The sequence below is a fragment of the Polypterus senegalus genome, chromosome 15 (genome assembly GCF_016835505.1).
Source record: "Polypterus senegalus isolate Bchr_013 chromosome 15, ASM1683550v1, whole genome shotgun sequence".
Classification (NCBI taxonomy): domain Eukaryota; kingdom Metazoa; phylum Chordata; class Cladistia; order Polypteriformes; family Polypteridae; genus Polypterus; species Polypterus senegalus.
In genome coordinates this window covers 40,729,914-40,754,420 of record NC_053168.1, presented here as the reverse complement: position 1 = coordinate 40,754,420, position 24,507 = coordinate 40,729,914, and the positions used below count along the sequence as shown (strand labels likewise).

General features: G+C 37.7%; 1 protein-coding gene and 1 long non-coding RNA gene across 2 annotated transcripts in view; one reads left to right on the top strand and one right to left on the bottom strand.

The window, feature by feature from the left end:
* ube2e2 (ubiquitin-conjugating enzyme E2E 2) overlaps positions 1 to 24,507 on the top strand; it is a 424,382-nt gene that overhangs the window by 288,803 nt on the left and 111,072 nt on the right. The gene's annotated exons all lie outside the window — the stretch shown is intronic.
* Positions 3,477 to 24,507, bottom strand: part of LOC120515565 — an 82,747-nt gene continuing 61,716 nt past the window's right edge. The window contains exon 3 of the long non-coding RNA XR_005630666.1: positions 3,477 to 4,233. This is a non-coding gene — a long non-coding RNA (uncharacterized LOC120515565). The remainder of the gene's footprint in view (positions 4,234 to 24,507) is intronic.

The following is a 24,507-nucleotide window of genomic DNA, read 5'->3' as shown; positions in this document are numbered from 1 at the left end:
AGCGGGTCTGCAGTAAGAGGTTGGGGAGTTGGCATTATCCGTTTTTTGGATTGGCAGTGAGCTTTGAAAGCTGGTACCAAGAAATAGGTCAAAATTTTAGTATCGCTGCAACACTATGTTCCATAGTGTAATATTTACTGCTTTTTTTTTTTTTTTTGCTGATGCACATATGGTATTTTTGAGTAGTACTAATACTATTTTTTATCCAAAGTGTTTTTACAATTTTGAATGTCAGACAATATATTTTTTAATATGCAAATGTTCAAATCATTATAGCCCCATTGCAGAAAAGACATCAAAGAAAACCAACAATGAGACTATGCTGCTGAGAAACCTTCATAAAATGATGTGGCTTTTAGCCTGTGATTAAACTTCTCTGTACCCACTCTACCCCATTTGTACCATCTGCCATTAAATTATTATACCTGTGTTTACCCAATATATATTGTTGCCTGGTAGGCTGTCCAAAATACAAAAATGTAATGAGGAGAAAATACCTTCAGGCCTACGATGGGTTTAGTCACATCATTCCTTATTCATTACATGTTCTGGAGTCAGTCTGGGTCCTCATAATGTGCATTTTTCTTAAATGGGAGACTGTGTGTCTGCCTGGGGCCGTTTTATCGTGTGGTGGGTGCAGCAACATGCTGAACGAGTTTGTGCTCCCCAACCTGACCTGTAGACAACTAACTGCTTGGTTCAAGTCTTTTGTACTTACAGAAGATTCAGAAAGTATTCAGTTCCCTGCACTTTCTTCACTCTTTATTGTGTTGTAGATTTTAATCTTAAATGGATACATTCTTCATTTTTGCTCATCAGTCTACACTCAATAACCCATTATGACTAAGGGTTTGCAAAATTTAAAAAGATCAAAAACTGAAATCTTTCATTCATAAAAGTATTCAGACCCTCAATTTAGTACTTTTCAGGCAGAAATTACAGCATCGAGTCTTCTTCGGTAAGTCATTACAAGCTTTGCACCCCTGGATTTGTTCAGTTTATCCCGTTCTTCTTGGCAGATCCTCTCAAGCTCCATTAGATTGGATGAGACATGTCTGTGAACTGCCATCTCTCCATGCATTTTATGAAGTTCATGTTCTATGAGGTTTTAGTTTTGGATTTGGCTGAGCCACTCAAAGACAGTTGGAGACTGATCCCACAGCTACTCCAGTGTTGTCTCTGCTATATGCTTCAGGTCATTGGCATCCTGAAAGGTGAACCACCATGCTTCACTGTAGGGATGGTAGGCAGGTGATGAGCACAGCCCAGTCTTCAATAGACATTGTGCTTAGAATTCTGCCCAAAGAGTTAACTTTTTCTCTCATCAGACCAGAGAATCTTTTTCCTTATGTGTTCAGAGTTCTTTAAATGTCATTTGGAAAACTCCAAGTGGGAAATAACCACTCTACCATGAACACCTGATTGATGGAGTGATGCTGATGAAGTTCTAGACGTATCTCAAGGAGAATTAAAGCAAACAAAATGTACCTGACAGCAAGGGTTCTGAATGTGCATATGAATGAGAGAATTCAGATTTTGATAACCTTTATGAAAATGTTTTCACTTTGTTTTTATGGGTTATTGAGTGTAGTTTGATGGACAAAAATGGCAAATATATAAATTTAAAATGTAATCTCCAACACAAATAAGTGTGTAGAAAGTGAAGGGGTTTGAATGCTTCCTGAGCCCACTGTAAATCCTATTTAAATGTAAAGGTCTTTCCCAGCTGCTTAGGAACCCCTGATTATAGAACAGTAGGCCTTGAAATTAAGTGGCTTGTGCCGCTGCTTTACATCTCCAGGCCCCTTGGCTCGATTCCCGTCATGTACGTTTCTTTATGGACATCACATGTTCTCTTCATGACTGTGTATGTTTTCTCAGGGCACTTCTCTGCCCCTTGCCAAAAACTTAATCACATTCTTCTCCAAGAAAACATAACAGAACAAACCGAGCAGTTGTCATCAAAAGAAATACATTTCTTCAGTCTAAATAACTAGCTATCCTTTAGAATAAAAATAAAGATTTTAAAAATAGTTGATCCTAATTAATCCTAATACCTCTAATCCATCCATCCATCCATTATCCAAACTGCCATATCCTAATTACAGGGTCACGGGGGTCTGCTGGAGCCAATCCCAGCCAACACAGGGCGCAAGGCAGGAAACAAACCCAGGGCAGGGTGCCAGCCCACCGCAGAATACCTCTATTAATAAAGTATCTATCTATCTGATCTCCCATGAAATGCTAACTTAGTCCAGTCCTGCTTAGCCCCGTGTATTTAGTGTACCCTGACATGAACTGTAATCCTGTCAATGCCTGGTTCCTCGCTGTTAGTCTAGGCCATAACATTTCACGACACTGGGCTAGGTAAAATGAAATGGTGAACCGTTAAAATTGTGACTGTTACTGACCGGCTTAGGGAAGGTAATAGAAAAAATAGAGAACCTTTTTACATTTCTACACTTAATGCATTTCATTTAATGCCAGTGCAGTATACTATACATGATGGGTGATACACAGAATAGAGAGCGCATCATTAGAAGCAAAAATGCTGTTGTGGCAGTGGTTGGAAAAACACAGTGAGGTGCTGCTGAGTTCAGAGTAAAGCTTTCAAAATTTGTATTCTTATTATACAGATTTAGAATGAATGATGTAAAACAGTTTGTCGAGTCTGTCATGCATCAGCAAATAGGTGAAAAGCAAAGTAAATGTTCCATTGAAGCATTAAATAGCTATATTTCACCATGGTATGTTAAATTCTATTTTCATTAGAGTGAGCTTAATGCAATTTTCCATTAGTGCTGAGCTGTTTGTGATACAGTATGAAATGTAAATGGAGACTATTGTAACATAAATGGGGAACATTGTCTGCTTGTCATTCACAGTTAGTGGGTATTTAGCCTTTTTCCTTCTGTATTGTGCCATTTTGTGGTATAGTGGAAAAAATCCATGTCTTCATCCTGTCAGCAGAATTAATTATTTGTAGTAGCACATCTGCCGTCTTGAGTGTTCACGGCAGGCAGAGTTATACCTCCCTAGCTCAAGGCATAATTACAGCAGCATTTTCTGTGCCATTACAAAAAGAAATCACTCTCTAAAGGTTCAGAGTGTCCATATCAGTAGTGCTCAGGGCAGCCACTACAACAGCTGCCTCACAATGGCTCTGCAGAAAGGGCAGTGATTCTCAGTAAAGCACAGAATCACTCTGTTAAAATGATTTATAGTAGATTTGAACATACTTTTGAGTTGGCACTTTCATCCATCCTTACTTGGCACACCTCACTCATCTTGCAGTTTCAGATTTGCAGACTCCAGCCTTTTCTTCCCCAATTCCAAGGACGGGCCTTTGGGAAAGCTGCTCCTGCCTGCAGTAACCCATCTCCTAAGGAGCTTAGAGTGGCTCCTACTCTCTAGATCTTTCAAAAACTGTTAAAAGTTAAACTGATGGACTTGCTCATTTGCTTTTTTAATTTCATTTTAGTGTATTCTTTCAATATTCCTAACATTTCTTGTAAACATTATTTGATCTTTTAATGTGTCTCTTTAACAAGAAAAAAATGATCTCTGTAGTATTGATGATTTTTCAGCTGTCAGTTGACCCAAACCTGCCCTTATCTGGAGCATCTTTGTTTTGAAAGTAACACATTCAGCAGTCACTGGATTTCAAAAGTCATCTCAGCTAATCACTTTGTTAATACTAAGTCGTTCAGTTAAACATACAAGAATTCTGCATTACCATACGGCAAAGTAAATAAAATGGAGCAGGTGTATTGTAGGGAAAAGAAAGGAAAATTCAGGGGCTGTGAATACTTATTTTGTCATTCTCCAGGACAGTCTCCTGGCCCCCATCAGATTTGCGGGGCTTTGGGTGGCACCTTCATCATCAGACCACAGCTTCTCTCTTAGAAAGCCACTTTCAGATGTTCTTTGTTTCCAACTTTGCTGCTCTGACAGTGTCTGAAAACATCTTATGGTAACAGATTTGTAAAATTCATTAAAAATATTCAGCCTTGCAGTGGCACAATGATGGTGTTGCTCAATCACTGCGCTAAAAGCCTGTCCTTCAAATCTTTTGCACATTTTCATCACGTCTACCTGGGTTTCACTGTAGTTTTCCTCCCACATCGCAGACATGTTCAGCTTTAATTAACTGGCAACTCCAAATTTAGCCTCGTGTGGGTGAGTGTGCCTCCATGCACCCAGTGCTGCAGAGATACCTTCAGCCCCACAACCCTGAAAAGGATTAAACAGCTTTAAAACAAATACAGGTTTATTCCTTGCATCCTCCATTATAAGAGCATTACAGTTCAAATGTTCTATATCTAGAAATTACTTGATGTTAATGTAAATGTTTGTCATGTACAGTAGCTTGCTCTGTCAAAGACAACCCACACTATTAAAATCCAGTTCTAGTCCACTTAAACATTTCAAAACATTTTCTACAATGATTTACAAAATGTAGCTACAGTTTATCTTCATGCAAATTAACTGCAATTGTCTGTGAAAAACAAAACAATTTGTAAAACACAAATCTTTGGATTTGTTGGATACAGCAGGCGTTCTGTCAGATGGTTGATTGGATCTGTAACATTAGATATATGTGTGTGTCAGTAGTGTAAAGTACGCACTCCTTAAAGAGCTGCTTGGTGTGGAGATCTCTGCTCACATGTGTGTTCTTTATGCCACGCTTGTTTAGTGTTGGATGGCACACTTTGTCATAAGCTCTGGTTAATGCCTCCAGTAAGGCATTAAATTAAATCATCCTTCTAGCTTCTCTTCTCTTAATGTGTAATTAATCCATAATTGTATAATTATTCATGTCCGGACCAATTATCAAATTAATGCTGAACATGGGGTGCCTTTTAGGGACACCATTGAGAAAAATATTGTCTTTGTTTATATTGAAAAGGCTTTTTGTTATTTTGTTTAATCCATTTCTCCACAGGTGAATTACTAATTGCTTTTCTAACATAGCCTGCCAGTCTGTTACTGGAGCTCAGAAACTGAGAATGAATTGAATTGCTAATATTTTGTTCTGTAATGGGTGTTTTATTCTGTATAGTATATGCAAGACTATATATACATTACACTGTATATTTATATACAGTATATATATTTAAATTCAAATCTATTGGACTGTGAGCAGGAGATTTGAGTCAAGTTCAGCAGCAGCTTATTTTATTTTTATTATATTCTAGAAATGTGTTTTTTTTTTTTGCTCTCTCCGTAACTTGTAGTAAACTTATTCAGAAGTAAAACTCCCCTAAAGATACTGTCATTCTTCAGCAGGGTTAAAGGTAGTGTCTGGGTCTTCAGCAGGCTACATTTATTTTGACGCTCTTTAGATAATAGTTTCACATTGTGTTGTTTTGAAATTTAATTCTATTTATCGTTTTAATTTTTTGTTGCCTTGTTGATGACATCTCTCAGTGTTGCAAGTTGCATTTTGTATCTAATGACAATTTCCTTGAGGATTTTTTAAGGGAGAATGTTTGCCGTGACTCCCAATTTGGAGTGTATTTCCCATAAATTATTGATCTTAGAGAATAACGAACAAGATAACAGACAATGTAGGTAAAGAACGAGTGAGTTTTCTGAGTGTTTCCCAAAGCCCTTTCTCTTTCATTATTTAACAAACGAGTTCTTTTTTTTTATTTTTTATTAAATTTATTAAAAGCATGTAACATTCCATACAATCAAGTCAAACTTAACAAAACTAAATTCAATTCAACCCCCACTTATGGGAAAGAGAAAAAGAGAGAGGAAGGCCAACAGCCAGAGTAAAACTTTTTAGAACAGTAAAGGGAGAAAGGAATTCCTTTCTCCTCAATATAAATGCTTATTCGAAAATATTATTGATTAGATCCTGCCAGGTTTTAAAAAAAGTCCTGAACAGATCCTCTAAGTGAGAGTTTGATTTTTTTCCAATTTCAAATAGTATAAAACATCAGTTACCCGCTGACTTAGACGAGGAGAGTTAGGATTCTTCCATTTGAGCAAGATAAGTCTACGTGCCAATAGTGTAGTGAAGGCAATCACAGTTTGTTTGGCCTTCTCCACCAGAAAAGCAGACTGTTGATAACAGCAACATTGAGCCTACATGTTGCAGTTGACACACCAGGCATGTGCAAATGTAAGAAAAAAAGGTAATAAAAAATCAAGTAAAAGGCACAAAAGAAATGCATTCAAATTTCAATTAACGGGCACAATTAATAAACCCTATTAGTCAAAAACTAAAAAGAACAACGGTAAATAGCGATGTGATCGAAGTAGCTCTTCACAAAAGAGAGGCTAAAACAACTTGTACTGTATAGGAGGTGGCCAAACATTAAGTTGTCTTGTTTACTGAGGCTCATGTAAGCCCCTGAGGATGAGGCCAGAATCAAATCTTCCACAAGCCCAGAGCGGGGGTCCATTTGTGCAGTGTTACACCTGTCCGGTGCCATGGTTATGGGATTGAACACTGGAGTTAGCATAGAGGATTCCCACTGTCGCCCAGCAAACACACCCTCTGTTGCCATCTGACCCACTATAGAGTTGGACCTGATATTAGCACCACATGTACGTCCATGCCACTTGGCCACAGTATCTGTAAAAAGTTTAGGTTCATATATGACCAGGGTACTGAGCGCTGAACAGCATTGCCGTAGGTATGAAGGAGTCCCATCAACGTTTCTTGACAAACCTCTGCAGAATAATTCATTGGTTCAAAGTGCAAAATTTCTGTCCAGTGATAACAATAGTTACGTGTATGCTAAATTCCACAAGTTTAAAGGTAAGGAAGTTTAGTAATATACTGTGTAATACTTATCTTTCCATATTCCCGCCTGAGCAACACCAGGTAATTCAACTAGTTGTATATAATAAACATGAAACTTACATTTTTGAAGCCGTTCTGAACCTCCTGTAACAGCTTTAAATGGACAATAAGTATGCTGTAAGAGTAACTTAAATATTTATGTGTCTTAGTATCAGAAAAAGTGAGATAAAAAGAAGAAAATGCAAAATTGAAGGCTAAAGAACTGCAGATCTTTTATGAAAAAGTAAATTGTTTAACAGTGATTCACATCTTTGAAAAAGACAAATTAGTTGTTTGTACCCACACCATGAATGATCTAGACTGCCCTATTAAACTCTGCATTTATTCTAAGTGACTATACAGTTTTATGTTTAGTTATTAAACTATGACACATCATTTAACTGGCTTAACAAGAAATAAATCATTTAGATCAAACTGTAACAGCAGAGCTACTTCTGGAATGAGCTGTAAAAATATATTTAGATATGGACATGGAGTTCTTCATATATGATTTATTTCCAGATTATCACTGGCCTTTTTCCAGTAAGGAATAAATACAAGCTGTCTTGCAGTACGAAAAAGGCATCCTGTGGGGCACAATATTGAGTGTGGCATCGGCCACTGTACAGCTGCTACATGTGGGGAGATAAACGATCACAACTCAAACAGAAAGCCTGGCATAATTCTGCTTTCCAAAAAAAAAAGGCTGCACTAGTTCAGAATTGATCTTCTTTTAAGACAGATCAGACATTATATAAATGAAGACTGAAATATGATTGAGTAAGGTGATTTGATGTCTACATGCTTTTAAAATCAAACTTGGAAAACGTATGTAATTAAGACTGAATGATTAAAAGAGTCTTTCTGATTACATTTATACGGCCATATTGGTTGCAAAACTTTTCATTTGTTTAGCCTTATTCTCTGAATTTAGTTTTTAACAAGAGCAGAATTGAGTTCCATCTATATGGAGTAGTTCTTTGCAGAACTTCTGAGGTGTAAAATCCATCCATCCATTTTAAATCCACATTATCATTTCAAGCTCACAGGGCTAAATAGCAATATCTACCTGGTTATGCTAGAGTGCTGCACTGTGTTAGCCAAAATGAACTCTTTATTGGCCAAATAAAAAGATTACAATATGCAAACTTTCAAGGCAACTCAGGCCCCATTCTTCAGGCAAGATGTAAGCTGTAAGGTGTCATTTTACTTGACTTCTCACTACCTGGTTATAAAAATACTACTTGATCAAGGAGGATCATGGAGTTTTCCATACATAGATGAAGGATTAAAATGAACATGAAATAATTACAGGGAGCGTCAAAAATAAACAATGTTGGCCCGCTATTTTGCCAAAATATAAAACTGATCACCTTGAATTCTTAAAACTGAGACCAAAACATCTTCTGGGACAGTTTCTGTTGTTGGGTTTGGAGACTCTTTTGAAAATATACAAGCTTGTTCTTGTCTTAGACAAATCCATCTCCTCCTTTGCATTGCACAGGCGGTAGGCCATCTGCACTTTGATCCCCAAGGCTATGACAGGAGATCCATCCATTATCCAGCCCGCTATATCCTAACTACAGGGTCACGGGGTTCTTCTGGGGCCAATCCCAGCTAACAGAGGGTGTAAGGCAGGAAACAAACCCTGGGCAGGAATGGCTTCACTAAAGTCTTGTGCATACAATACCTCGCTGTTGCTACAGATCCAATTGTAACACACAGTGCAGCTTTTGAATTCCCGTTCTTGAATAAACGTGATGAAAGAAATTGTTTGTTTGCCAGTTTTCTTTACTATATACCCCTACAGTATCAAACTCTTGTATTGTAATCAAGAATGAGATCATCTTCAGCATTTGCCATAGAACTACAAACATCCGAACTAGCCACAGCAGTTGGTATTACTGTTCTTCAGTTATCTCACGCCTCTGATAGTGTTACAAAATTTGCTTTCTACGGTGGATTACAGTAAAAAGTAATAAATAATCTTATGGACACAGCAGTTTATGCTTTAAATGGCTGTACCGAAACACAAAGGGTGACCAAAGCTTTTTGAGCCTGACCTACTAAGAGAAACACCATTAAAAGCAAATTAATTTCATATTTCTGCATAGTCATCAACACACTTATAATAATGTTCAATACGCATGTCTTAAATATGCCTTGTTTGAAATTAAGATGCACCAAATAACTATTCAGCATGGATATCATGGGGTGGAAAATATGGCTAGTGGCTCTCTGAGACCAAATTATCTTTAGGACCCTAAATAAATGGAGGCCACATTAGGGAGATGCTAAAGAATCATTTCAGTGTAGACACAGACAAGTATGCTGCCAGTAGTATAAACACACTGAAGTGGAGGAGGAAAAACAGAAAAGGTTGAAGTAGACCCCACCACACTATGGTGTGACTGTGAAGAGCGATTGTTATATTACCACACAGAGGACAAAGAGTGGAACCAACAAACATCTTGCCGCCTCTGAGTGTGGAATAAGCAGGTAGCTGCCTATCGATACTAAAAGAACATGGCGGTAAGAGGAGAGGAGAACTAGAAAGGAATCAGGTGTGTCGCCCTAGTTTTGCGTGGGACAGAGCAGTGTTCCTGAATAGCCTTTTCCTCACGTAAGTGAAACACCATCCCGAAGTGTTTTTATAGACCAGCTTATCCCTTTCAGGACTCGGATCTAATAAGTCTCACATGCAGTGGAAAAATAAGCAAGCTAGCCCGCCGGGATGAGCAGCCTCGAAAGTTAACAGCAGGGCTTGACGCAACAGGCTGACTTTGTTACAGTTTGCAGTTTTTATAGAGCTGGTTTGCTTTGCATTAGTAAAATCATTTTTACAGTGTAGTGGTATATTTGAACTTTTCACAAAGTAGAGATTATTACATTTTGTTTTACTTTGCCATTACTTCACAGTGCCTGCTCACACACACCAAGCCATGATAAGGAACTTGGCGTGAAGTCACAGGGCTGCCTGTTAACTCCTCATTATGTACTCATGGTGTGACCTTGACTTGGTCATTTTAGTCAGTTTTTGTTTGAAATTGTTTGTAACTATTGCCACTTTGTAAATTGCATTGTACAGCACTTTCAGATGGTGCTTTCCATGACACCCTACAAGAGAAAGAGTCTGTTTATTTGAGCTGGAAAAGGATTGAGAGCAGTGGTTTACATTAAGGCAACTAGTAAGGGCAAATTGTTAAAGGACTATTGAAAAACAGGAATTGGGAACACACAAGAATGAAGCCTAAGGGTAAGAAGCCAAGTGCCCAGATGTTACCGATTAACTGTAAACCTGAGTAGATCCAGAGTAGGCCTGGCACTGAAAGGAATTTTACCTTTAAAATACATGTGTAAGAAAATTACCTTTAATGTAATTATTACTTATATAAGAAAATTAGCTTTACAGTAAATAATAGCAATGTGCTTGGCATTAAGCACCAAATGCAAATAATACAAACATGTTTACCATCTGAAGTAATTACAGTTCACAACACCAAATTGTACCGCTTGATTGGATGAAGTTTTTTCACAAGCAAGTCAAGGGTGTTTTAAGGAAAGGCAGTTCCTTCAGAAAATGTGTTAGATACCGCAGTTACAGTATCTGTATTTTTCTTTTTTTAACTTCTGGACTTGAAATTAGTACAAAACATTGGAAAATAATATTTCGGAATCTGCTCAGCTGCACATCGTTTAAGACGAGTGTAGTTTTAATGAGCCACGCAGCTCTCTGTTCACTCCACTGTCGTCGGCTGATTGCCTGCAGATGTGTTGGGCTTTCATTCCTCCTGTGTGGACAGATCTGCTCTGCTCTCCTCTGCTCTGCTCTGCTCTGCTCTGCTGGTCTTTTGTCTGCAGGTACCTGTCTGTGTCTGTATATGTCAGCCTGTCGTGTAAGTGAGAGGGACTTAAATATTATCTTTTGTTATTGGCAAGGCGAGCAGATGTCACATATATTCCAGTCAGAGCACAATGTGAGCATTGTCACAGAAACTGAAGTCCTACATAATCTGATATTAAACATTCTGGGTATAATCAGGGTATAATATATATTCACAATTTGAAGTATTATTGGATATTTATTTTGATAAATACAGTATTTTTTTGGTTGCAGCTTACATTACAAAATATTTTAAAGCAACAAAAATAAATGGGTATAATAAAAAAAAAGGTTCACGTAATCAGGTTGCATAAGAATTTGTATAGGGTTTCATGTGGTCAAATTTCATATAATATTTGAATTGATGTAGTTGGTCCCCAGAGTCCATGCTGGTATCCCTTTAGCAATTGTTGTTTCAAAAATATCGTTTACCAAAAGCATCTGGGTGTGATTAATTTTATTTATTTCAGTTAAATACATGGTTTGTTGTTCCTCCTTATCAGCTCAAAGGAGAGAGCGATCTTTACTTTAATAATAAATCTCCCCATATACAGTATGTGTTTCTTATGAACATCTCAACCAGCCCTGCTAAGCCTGATGGGTAGTGTGGCCTGTGAGGTGTTCCTTCAGTGCTTAGCTCTGTGTCTCTGTGTGAGCCTCTGCATGTCGCTCCACCTGCTTGGGGTCCAATTTTTAGAAGTAAATGTGCATATAAAGCACCCTGGTATGTTGTTAGTCTAGAAAGGTACTGGTTTGTATGTGATTGCATATTAGGAAAATTTGTCATATTATTTCTTAAATAAGGTTTGGGAACAGTGTAGTTTCATTATGACTCTATTTTAAATTGTGCTGTGTCCCAAATTTGTTTTAGTAATCTCCAGAACCTTCTCTTAATAAAGCACATTGCAGTGGACAGAGATGAGCAGTTGCTTGTCTTTGAAGACCCATTTTAACATCGTGACTCAAGGAATGCTCAGCCTCACAACCCAGAGTACTGATTGTTGTGGTTTTGCAGCATAGGGCCTAGAGAGGTTTGTGTAGTTCTAACATTTCAAAGTAAAGACTGCATTATTAGCTGTTTTTTCTGTAATTAATTAACAGTTAATTTCTATAGAGTAATCCCTCGCTATATCGCGCTTCGACTTTCACTGCTTCACTCTATCGCGGATTTTATATGAAAGCATAACTAAATATATAACGCAGATTTTTCGCTGCTTCGCGGGTTCTGCGGACAATGTGTCTTTTTTACTTCTTGTACTTGCTTCCTCAGTTGGTTTGCCCAGTTGATTTCATACAAGGGACGCTATTGGCGGATGACTGAGAAGCTAACCAATCAGAGCACGCAGTTAAGTTCTCCTGACTGAGAAGCTAACCAATCAGAGCACGCAGTTAAGTTCCTGCCTGCTGAATGCAGTGTTAACCAGGAAGTCTCGTCTCGCTCATTCAGCATCAACGTGTTTCGCTGTGTAAAGAGTTGTGCTCTTTTGTGTTTATCTTTGTGCATAGTCAAGCCCTTCATTATGGCTCCAAAACGATCTGCTACTGCTTCAGGGGCCGTGCCCAAGCGCAAACGGAAGATGTTAATGATTGTCGAAAAGGTAAACGTTTTGGATTTGTTGAAGGCTACGATTCTTTTTATTTAAAAAGTAGGATAGGAATATAAGATCTACGGCCGCAGTGTCCTTTTAACCAGGGTCCAAAACGAGTTGTAAGTGGATGTAATAAGGCAGTAGTCTGGATGGAATCTGCTTTAGGGATTTGGATTGAAGACTGCCAGAAGAAGAACAACGGCAGTGCTACACAATCGCCTGAAGTGGCTCCTTTAAAGGCTGTAACGCTCTCCTTTGTTGTGCAGTAAAATTAAACTCATTGTTATCGGACAAGTCATCATGTCATTGTTGGTGAGTAACCATAATTAATTTTCTACTTACAGTACTTAGTACATGTACGTACGTTTAGTGTCACTGTACACACATTTACTGTATACTATTTTTCTTGCGTTGTACGTATTTATTGCTGGTGGCCTGTCTATCGTAATGGCTGTAACATATGTGATATCGGAGACACTCAATATCATTAAAATAATATTTAGGTTTTACTGTATATAAACAGTGTGTTTATATACATAATTTCAATGAATCATATTTAATATCTAAGAGAATACACAGGGATTATGCTGTATAACTCTGCGGGGAATATTTATAAACAGTGTGGGAGAGTTAATAAGGGCTTGAAATATATAAAAATAACCATAGAAACATATGGTTTCTACTTCGCGGAATTTCATCTATCGCGGGGGGGTCTGGAACAACTGTATTGCAAATATTAAGCATCAATATTGACTTTTGTGTTACCAAATAATCATGAATTTCTTTGTCGAAAATGGTTTCATAATTTAATTTACATATACTTAGGGGCTCTGCCCCCTGCTCGCTTCGCTCACCAACCCTTGGAGGTGGGCACTAGGCACCCACTATCTCGCAGCTGAGCTGCTCGGAGGACGTCGGGCACTCCTCCATAGAGAAAGTGATTGTGTTTACAAAGCTGGTATATACAAGAGTATGTGGGGTGTGGGAGGAAGAGTGCTTAGTTGGTGCTTAGTTTTTAAAGATAGAAAACCAATTGCATGACTTTTTCACTGCATCAGTCTATTTTTATACCAGTGAATAATAAAACATAGTAACAAGTTAAAGTAAAAAAGTAAAAGTAGAGGTAAAATGTAATAATACATAATCAAAAGTAAATAAAAAATTATAATACATTCAGCCTTCATTGAGATATCTTTATTATAACACATTGTAGATAGATAGATAGATACTTTATTAACCAATTTGTGAAATCTCCCATTTATAAAAACATTGAAGAATTTTTGAAAGTGTCTGTCTTAAAAGTGCGGAACATTGTAAGTGACCAAAATTACTGACTGACTTGCTTCAAATTTACCATAAAAGAAGTTTTTCAACTTGTAAATTTTGCTCATTTACACATACGATTAGCTTCTGATGCACCCTGCAAATGTTCTCAAAATCACCTTGAGGACACTTCTTATACCATTTCAGCTAACAAGATTAGCATAGATTTCAGGTAATCATTTTTTGAAATATGAACTACAATTATCCATTGGCTGTCCACAACTGAAAATTCAGCTAACAACAGTACATTAATTGATCTGATTTTATGTCATTGAGTTGGTGTTTGGTGTTTAAGAAAGCAGTTTCACCCACTGCAAGCCTAATGGCTTCCATTTTTTACTACTTGAATTTAAAAATGCTGTTAAAAAATATACTTTATATACCCTATTAATACATTTAACCACATTCAATTACCATTATTATTTTTAAATATCGTTCATTGTTACAGAAATATTTAATAAACAAAAGTTGGGTATCTGCCTCTTCAATGACATAAATAAACAACACTTTAAATTGTCCCAACATTCAAAATATTTATCGAAATCTCTGAGAGTTCTTGAATATTATAATAATGCATATGTTTTCTAACTTGTTTATCGACTTGAGCTCAAGTCTCTCGTGAGTCTTCCATTAGTTTTTCCAAAGGTTGGCTCTGTGCATAAAACAAGTGGCATTTCATACGGTAAGTCATGGCTGTCACAAGCCACACACATCACATGCCTACAAACCACATAGTACCGTAGCGACTTACTACACAAAATGCTTGTCACATTCTAACATTCTATATTAAACATGAAAGAAAAGTGTTGTTGGAGCTACTGGTTTGTGTTTACTGTATGATTATACGATACTCTATATACACCCCAATGAATGATTTTCAAAAAGTCCTTTTGGTGAAGAAAGCCATGAGGACTGCAGTCCAGACTAATTAACACAGCCAACATACAAATGTGCTTAGCTGGGAAACGCAAAACATGCTGAAAATTGAAGACGAAGAATAAAAGTAAATTATATTACATTCAGAAAATTGTCTTTAAATATTTTTCTAAAATTAAAAAAAAAATGAAATGTGTTTGCTTTTAAGAAAGGTTAGCCTTTTTTTTTGTAAAGGCAGTGTGCAACCAAACATATGGCCCAGGTTAGCACCGGTCTGACTGCAGCATTCACTTGAATGAGAGTATGAAAGGAATCTTAACTGAGTTTTAGTGACCCAGTGAATCAAAACAAAAGCTGTTTTCAAGTTTTTTAAGTCCCTGAGCTTACATTTCACTGCCCTCCATTATGGCTGTTTTCCTTTGCTGTCATTCCTGGCATTGAGCCAAAACTGATTTTTATTTATAGTGTGTGTTTATGTATATATATATATATGTGTGTGTGTGTGTGTATATATATATATAAATAAATAAATGCATGTATATGTTAAATGTACATGTGACTTAGATAATTATGGGTTAAGCCCAAAAGAGTTTGTTTTGCAAGAATGTATAATTACTTTGTCAAGTTTCTGCACTAACCACCATGTGTTTTTATAAAGAGTGAAGTCATTTACGTTTGGGGTAGTCAGATTTGCCAGTTGCAATCTGTTAGTCAAGGGTTTGTTTTGGAAATGGCTAACCAGTGTTCATCTTTCTGTGTACTTTGAGTTTTCTAATATACCATTACTACTTCTAGATATTTGTGTCTCTGCTCCTCACCAGTGTCCTTTGCCACATTTTATAAATACTTAATCAGTTAATTAGCTAATTAAACATACATCTGCCAAGGTTATATATTTATAGGGCATTAAATTTAGCTTCCTGAAATCCGTCAGTTTTACAAAATGATTAATAATTCAAAAACCTCTAAAGAGTTTTTTCTGCAGTTGGCTTCTTAGTTCTGGGAATGTTCCCTCACTGACACCCAGAGAGGCCACAGTGGTGGATGGATGAAGTTTCTGTATTGACCAAGAAAATAAAGTCACTGACAATCGAGAGATGATACAGAAAGTTGCAGGCAGTTTTGACAGAGGGATAGCATGTTGATGCATAAATATCTACAAAAAATGTTCCCAATAGAAAAACTGTTTGCTGAAGTATAATTTTCCTTTTTTTATATTTGGTGTCAAAATATTAATTTGAAGATAACACATTATTAACCTCCATGCTGCTCAGTACAGTAGTGTTTGATACTAATTTAAGTAAAAGGCAATTACAGCTCATATTTTGCTAGATAAAGTGTATTTAATAGTTAACAGTTTACTGGGGTCTTGTAATGTCTTGCATGACTAACTCTTTTTTTAAGCTGGTGTTATGCTACTTGCCTTGAGTTGGAGAGCTTGTTACACTTACTGACTGTTGTTACTTGCCTTGAGGATATTGCAGGGGATGATGGACTACACAGCTCTTCACACATTCTCTTCACAGGTTCAGACTTTCATAGAACATAGAGATTGGTGCATTAGACAGCCAATCAACATGCTGCTGAGCTGCCTACTGTAGAAATGTTTTTTAAGTTTGGTTCAGCTATAGTCTCACTCCATCTTTTTCCTTTTTTCATTCTGTCAAATTATGAAAAACACAGGAAATCAAACAGACAAGCCTACCGTCTGTCTGTGCTTCCAAAACAACAGCTTTTCATTTTTCCAATTGGGCATATTATGTGCATTGCACTTCTGGCTGATAACTTATTGGTTGTCAGCTCTCACACACACAGTAGTTCACCCCTCTGACTGAGTCACTACAGCATGTTGCCACTGTCACAACTCCTAAAGATTATGTAAATGATGGGCTGGAAAGTCACATGCGAGTGTGAGGATGACTATAGCAGTGGGGCCACAATTCTAACCTAGTATACTTGGGGTACAGGGTGGGGTGGCCCATGTTGATTAACTGCAAGACATATTTAGATGTGGGTGTCACCACTAGTGCAAAATTAAAACTGGACCTCAACCAGATCCACTCAGAGATCATTGCAGCCCTATTCATTTTTACATACTTGGCTAGAATAAATATGGAAGTTCCCAATAGTACTAGGATCAACTTTATTGAACAAAGCTGCATTTCATGTTCACAAAATTATGGAGTACCAGTATAAATTGTGTGAAACAATTAAATAAGAATAGTTATTTCTGACAAATACCATAGTAGTAATATTTTTATTACAGTCATGTAACAAGAACTTCATAGAAAAAAATGACTATACAATGTGTGTTATTAAAAGGATGGCTGAAATTTCAAAATGTATCTTTCTTTTGAAATGTATACAGTATATATATATATATATATATTTAGTGACAGATTGGGGGCACTATTGTCCCCTTGAACCCTCAGACCACACGTCAGACACCAGGTAAAAGTCCAAAAAAATGAATTTATTATAACAAAAGTGTGCACCAAGCACCTCCACTATACTCAGTATTACAATAATAATAATAATCAATACAATAATAAATCCTCCACTCCACCCAGCAGCTCTGTCACACTTCCTCCCAACTCCGGCTCAATCTGCTGGGGCTTCCCAGAGTCCTTTTAAAGTCCATGACCCAGAAGTATTTCTTCTCCGGATCAATACCACATCTTCTTTCGTCAAGTTCCCCCGGAAGTACTTCGGGCTTCTGTCCTCATGACCCTTAAGTACTTCAGGGGTGGCATATTCATAGAAGTCCCTGGGTTCTTGGTGAGCTCCCCCTGGCGGCACCCATGGCACCCAACAGGGCTGAAGAGACGGACTCCATGTCCTATGCTGCCCTGCGTGAATCCGAGGAACCATTTCCATCCAGGGGAGCTGCCGTCTAGCGTCCCGGGGGATATAATGCCCTAAAATGGCTGCTTTCTTCTGTAGAGGGACGTCCCGGCTGGATTGAAATGCCGGCTGTCCATCACTATATATATATATATACAGGGTGGGCCATTTATATGGATACACCTTAATAGAATGGGAATGGTTGGTGATATTAACTTCCTGTTTGTGGCACATTAGTATATGTGAGGGGGAAAACTTTTCAAGATGGGTGGTGACCATGGTGGCCATTTTGAAGTCGGCCATTTTGGATCCAACTTTTGTTTTTTCAATAGGAAGAGGGTATACAGTAATCCCTCGCTATATCGTGATTCGACTTTCGCGGCTTCACTCCATCGCGGATTTTATATCAAAGCATAACTAAATATATAACACAGATTTTACACTGCTTCGCGGGTTCTGCGGACAATGTGTCTTTTTACTTCCTGTACATGCTTCCTCAGTTGGTTTGCCCAGTTGATTTCATACAAAGGACGCTATTGGCGGATGACTGAGAAGCTAACCAATCAGAGCACGCAGTTAAGTTCCTGCGTGCTGAATGCAGTGTTAACCAGGAAGTCTCGTCTCGCTCATTCAGCAACAACGTGTTTCGCTGTGTAAATAGTTGTTCTCTTTTGTGTTTATCTTTGTGCATAGTCAAGCCCTTCATTATGGCTCCAAAACGATCTGCTACTGCTTCAGGGGCCATGCCCAAGCGCAAATGGAAGATGTTAACGATTCCGAAAAGGTAAACGTTTTGGATTAGTTGAAGGCTACGATTCTTTTTATTTAAAAAATAGGAAAGGAATAAAAGATCTACGGCCGCAGTGTCCTTTTAACCAGGGTGCAAAACGAGTTGTAAGTGGATGTAATAAGTCAGGATGGAATCTGCTTTAGGGATTTGGATTGAAGACTGCCAGAAGAAGAACAACGGCAGTGCTACACAATCGCCTGAAGTGGCTCCTTTGGAAGAGCTGTAACGCTCTCCTTTGTTGTGCAGTAAAATTAAACTCATTGTTATCGGACAAGTCATCGTGTCATTGTTGGTGAGTAACCATAATTAATTTTCTACTTACAGTACTTAGTACATTTACTGTATACTATTTTTCTTGCATTGTACGTATTTATTGCTGGTGGCCTGTCTATCGTAATGGCTGTAACATATGTGATATCGGAGACACTCAATATCTTTAAAATAATATTTAGGTTTTACTGTATATAAACAGTGTGTTTATATACATAATTTCAATGAATGTTACCTAATATCTAAGAGAATACACAGGGATTATGCTGTATAACTCTGCGGGGAATATTTATAAACAGTGTGGGAGAGTTTATAAGGGCTTAAAATATATAAAAATAACCATACAAACATATGGTTTCTACTTCATGATTTTCACCTATCGCGGGGGGGTCTGGAACGCAACCCCCGCGATCGAGGAGGGATTACTGTATATAATCCCTGGATAAGTCGGGACTTGCTTTTACAGTATAATTTCTGGTATTTTATAATGTCAGTCATATAAGTCAAATGTAGAAAACTTACACTATTGGTCCAAGAGTTTATGATCTGCTAACTCCCACCTGAGAGAGTAAACACAGAGCACACTGCCTTTATTTTCTATGTGGGTGTGGCAATGCGCTGTATCAACAGGCGCTCCTCACCTCTCTCTCTCTATTGTGCCTATGTGGCCACATGGTAATACCTGAACTATTCCGAAGCAATGCTTGCACTGATTTGTGTTTTTTGTATCTCACAACCTCATACACCTTAATCGGAAGAGCATCCCTTATCTACGATGGAGTGCTCAATCAGAAGAAAATATGAAGCTGGTTTTTAAATGAAAAGTCATTGAAGTGGCGAAAGAAATTGGTAACTGCGTTGCTGTAACAAAATTCAATGTGTCTAAGAAATTGGTGTGAGATTGGAGGAGGCGACAAGATGTAAAAAAAAAAAATTAAGTGTCGCATTTTAGAACATGCGTATAAGTCGGGGTCTGATTTTATGATCAATTTTTCAGGTTTCAAGACCCGACTTATACATGAGTGTATATAGTGTGTGTGTGCGTGTGTGTATATATATGTATATATATATATATATATATATATATATATATATAAAGGCCTGGGAAAGTTAATGTGTTAATTTTTACATTTAATGTGGCCTATTTAATGAGTTAAAAGATATTGATGCATCCAGGCCAGCAACAAGGCAAACACCTCAGTTAGTGCTTTGGTCAGGGCAGCATTTCCATGTTTTTAAAAAACAATACTACAAATAAATGAATGACATACACATCCAGTGCCATATTTATATACTACCTTTAAAAATTTAGTGGAATAAAATTTTAATTTAAAGGTTTACAATTTTGTATTACACAGTTAGAGTATAACAACGATACGCCACATGTAGCACTGGTGCTTATTTTCTTGCTTTATACATCCTGACATAGGTGCAGGAGAGTGGGAGGGAATTGTGGGAGACCTGGTGCAATAGAAAAAAGTTGTGACAATAACAGCCCTCTCTTTTCATTACATTTTTCAGTAAGAAGATCGAATCACAGAAGTGCTAAATAAGTTAATTTTGAGTGGCACTAAAACCAAAATAAGTCTTTAGCATCTCAATACAGGCAACTTATTTGTTGACTACCCTAATAAAATGATAAAAGTCTATAAAATAGAAGAGTAATGATTATCCCTGCCTGTTCAAGTTTGCAGTATCTTCTGTAATTTATACAAAGGATGCAACATAACCACCCAAGTAATGCACAGTGTCAGTTTTTAAGTGAGATAGCAGAAATGAAGATTTTTTTAGCTTTCCAGGAGCAAAGGTGTAGGTAGAGCACTGTTTTCCAACCGTACTTCTGTGGTGGAACATTTTTTGTAACCCAAAAAATCCCAAGCCATGATTCTACTAACTACAAAAGTATTAAATCTATACACATGCTAAACTGTCTGCAAAATGGCGATCATGGAGCTGCTTTTATGTCTCTGTCAGGTCAGGACCCAGGGGCACTACACTGTTATTTCCACGGCGTCAGCACAACCTTACCGCAGTGGTCAATAATGAATACCATGGCACAGCTTGTCAACAGTTGCTTCACTAATATCCTTGCTCAAAATACTGTATATTTCACTCACTGTAATATACTGTAACTAATATAAAAGTCATCCTTTAGCATCAAGATCGTGGCTGTCATTTCCCATGACCAGGTATTAGTGTTTTTTTTTCTGTTTGCTTGTAAGGTGTGTGATTCTTACAAGAAAAGGTTACAGGAATTTAAAAACACCGAACACAAACCCTTTCCAGTTTCACATCCTTTCCCTGCCACTGTAGAATTATTTTGGTCATGAGTGATAAACCTGCAGAATCTAAGCTGCTCTTGAAGATTTTGAATCTCGGCTCTTAACAAGTGGAGTGGGATGTTTTTTGCTTCAATTTTAGTGCATTACTTGTTTAGTAATGGATGTTGCTTTTCTTTTTTCTGTTTATTGCCTGCTGGGTGTTCGGCACTTGGAAAGCTCTTCATTTTTAGTATTTTCTTCCAGCGTACGTTATTTTCTTCTCTCTGCGTGTGGCATCTTTCAGTTATAATATTTAGATTTTTTTGTGTAAAGAAGGTTTAGATGTTTGCTTTGGAAAGAGAGAAGAGAAATTTCAAATTTGATTTTAACCTCAATCTGTTCTGCTGCTATGATTTAGCAATGGAGGCAAACAATTTGCGGCATGCATTGGTCATTTCAGGTTGTTTCATGTTCTGCCTAATTCAAGTCCAGCCTGTAAGATCTCATATGCTGTACATTATCTCTTATTAGGAATGTGTTCCCTTTTCTTTTACTCTAGTAAACTTTGTTATGACATGCTTAGCTCTCACATTGTCACACTCACAATTCTTAGCCTCACAATGGAGTTTTGCAGATTACCAGCCTGTTGACCTGCAAATTCTTGCTATCTAAACAGACACGCATTTGCTATGCTTTCTGAATTAATAGAGCAGTTTCAGAATATTTTTGCAATGATTTGTTACTTTCACTGCACATCCTTTGATAAAATCAAAGAGTCTGCAAAGAATATGAAAATGGGTACAATGTCATCAAATACTTGTTGTGGACCTCTAGGACTGAGTTTGCCCCACCTAATGTAGTGTTGAAGCTAGGCGCCCCAAACCCCAGACACAACTGACACACATTCCAATAAATATATTATCCACATTCCTTCCTCCATAAAACAGTCACAAGTAGCCAAACGTTATCTTCCTTCTCTATTCTTCTTCAGATTCCCCTCCAGATTCCACTTCCTCCCCTAAGTTTTGCCCTCTTCCTCCCAACTCCGACTTCATCATGTGTGTTTGAGCAGCTCCTTTTATCTTTGACCCAGGAGAAGTTCTTGTGCCAGGGCATAACCCGATGGAAGTATCAATCGGAGGTTTGTTAAGCATGGAGCGTAACTCCCAGTAGTGCCCTCTGGTGACATTCACAGACGCCATCAGGGTTGCCTCACGCCACTACAAGTCCAAGTATGCCCTGTGGTTTTCCATGAGTGTACCTTCCTCCAAAGATGCTGCTATCTAGCGTTTAGGAAAGGCGTACATTTCTGAAACCAAGCCTCCTTTCATCATTCCATCATATTGGCCTCAGTTAAGGGAATATAACCAATCCTGGCCGGAACGCCTGTCCCTGCGTGTGCTCCTTCAAGTTAGCAAAGTTGTTAGTTCAATGATACGTATCTGTTGTAACTTAAAAATTCACCCTGTTTATTAATTGATTAAAGTAGTATTAAAGGTTTTATATTTTGTTCCTATGTTTCATATAGAAGGGGTAACACATTTAATTTTAGAGCTTGTTGATTTATGGGAGCATGCTGAAACAGCCTGTCATACAAAATTTTGGATGTGCATCAGGGACTTTCTCCTATGCAACATAAATATTTCTGAAGTAATGTTTCATTAATCAAAGTATTTTACTTTAAAACATCTATTTTGGGTATAAGAGGAAAACAACATTTATTTTGTTTTTTATTTAAATTCCATCAGATTTTGGTTATTTTCCACAAAATGCAGTTTTACAAAAATAAATAAATAAATAAATAAATACGCTTTGTAAACTGTGAGTGCTGAGCTGTTGTTCCAGATTGACTCCTCACACAATGAAGGAAACGGGTCATGGAATGTCCTGAGGGTTACAGGCTTGACCTGCTGTGTGGCTGGGAGGGAGGAGGCCATGTTAATATAGATGACAGTCAGGAAGAGGAGGGTACCGGGAGAGGGGCTGTGAACAGTTGAGAGGTTTAGTAAACCTAAATATGTATACTGTGTGTGTGTGTATACAGTAACGATAGATAGATAGATAAGGTACTATATGACAGATAGATAGATAGATAGATAGATAAGGTACTATATGATAGATAAGGTACTATATGATAGATAGATAGATAGATAGATAGATAGATAGATAAGGTACTATATGATTGATAGATAGATAAGGTGCTATTAGATAGATAGATAGATAAGGTGCTATTAGATAGATAGATAGATAGATAGATAGATAAGGTGCTATTAGATAGATAGATAGATAGATATTTTATTTTAAAACCAAACTTTATTGAATAAACACAGGAATAAATACACAAAAAAACACAGTAAACTCAAAAACTTAAGTCTTACAAAAAACCACGTACACATTCCTAATGATGATTATTCACTTTTAAACCATTACATATTCATATTGTTCTTGGAATATATATTTATTTAATCCCTCCCATTGTTTCCACCCTCCAATCCCACTTATTCTTAATTTATCAACCCAATTTATAAAGGAGTAAAACACCAAACTCAGAGCACAAATTGCAAATTATCTTCATCACATACACAAAGCACATTATTCACACACCACATTTCCTTAAACTTTGCTAAATTATTTGTGGACTTATAAAAATTAAAATCCACTAATATCCTACTTTCACATACTTTTCTAAAAAGACAACAACATTTTCATTTCCTCTCCCAGTAATCTTGTTTTTACGGGTCTTCCATATTGACAGTTTTGCTTGCCCGATAATAAAATTAATTAAGTTCATATTTTCTCTGGTGTGTTTAGTAATTTTAACCCCAAACACAAACACCGTGCCATTATACGGGACCCCCAGCCCTTCTACTATTCTTTCAATTTTACTAAAAAAGGTCTGGAGCCTCTCACAATACATAAAAGCATGAAAGACACTTTCCCTCAGACCACAAAAAGGGCAGCAATCCGAGACCCCCGGACATATAATCGATAAGAAGGAGTTCACCGCTAGTATCCCATGTACCAACCTCCACTGCAGGTCTCCCACCCTACTGGCCAATGGCGGCTTGTACAACGACCTCCATGCAGGGTTCAGTCCCTGAGGGGCTCCAAGCTTGTCTCTCCAAGGTGTGTCGTGTCTTTGTGTCCTCAGCTGCTCCAGGTTGTTCACCTTCACACAAATCCTGTACAGCTGTTTCCCCGGCACTGTAGGTAGAGATAACGCCTCTAGAGAACTTAAGGCTAAAACATTAGTCTCACCATCCCTCAGTTCAACAGCCGGAGACACAGTAAGTGTTGGAAAAGGCGTTTCGTCAATTGGCTTCAGTTGTGATAAGAAAATTCCGTGCAGGAGTGTCATGGATTCCCTGTCCATTGATGATTGTACCTGCCACAGAAACTTCTCCATTAAGCGGACTGAGTGCACTCCTGTCTCCACTGCTACCACTTGTGCACTTTTCCAAGTGTAATTTTCCCAGTCAATTATGTCCTTTATCGTGGTTATTCCATGTATTATGAAATGATTAATAAAGTTTTCAGAAATTCCTGTAGCAGTGCCAACAGCAGGATTGTAGAACAGTGGTTCATGAAGGACCCAAAATGTGGAGAGGTCATCACAGTCCTTTTTTATCGCCAGTAGTTGCCATGCTGCTAAAAGGCTTTTATAAAAACCTGGCACCTGTAAAGTCTTGATCTTATCCAAGTGGCACAGCAGTAAACTTTTCCCAAGTCCCATATGCCTGGCCTGTTTAAAGAAGAGTACGGCTAAGTTCATCCACTGGCTCTGCTCAACAGGATACAACAGTTTTTGAATGGTCTGAAGGCGGAAAGCAGCAATCCTGCTGGTAATGTCAATAAGTCCTTGTCCGCCTTCA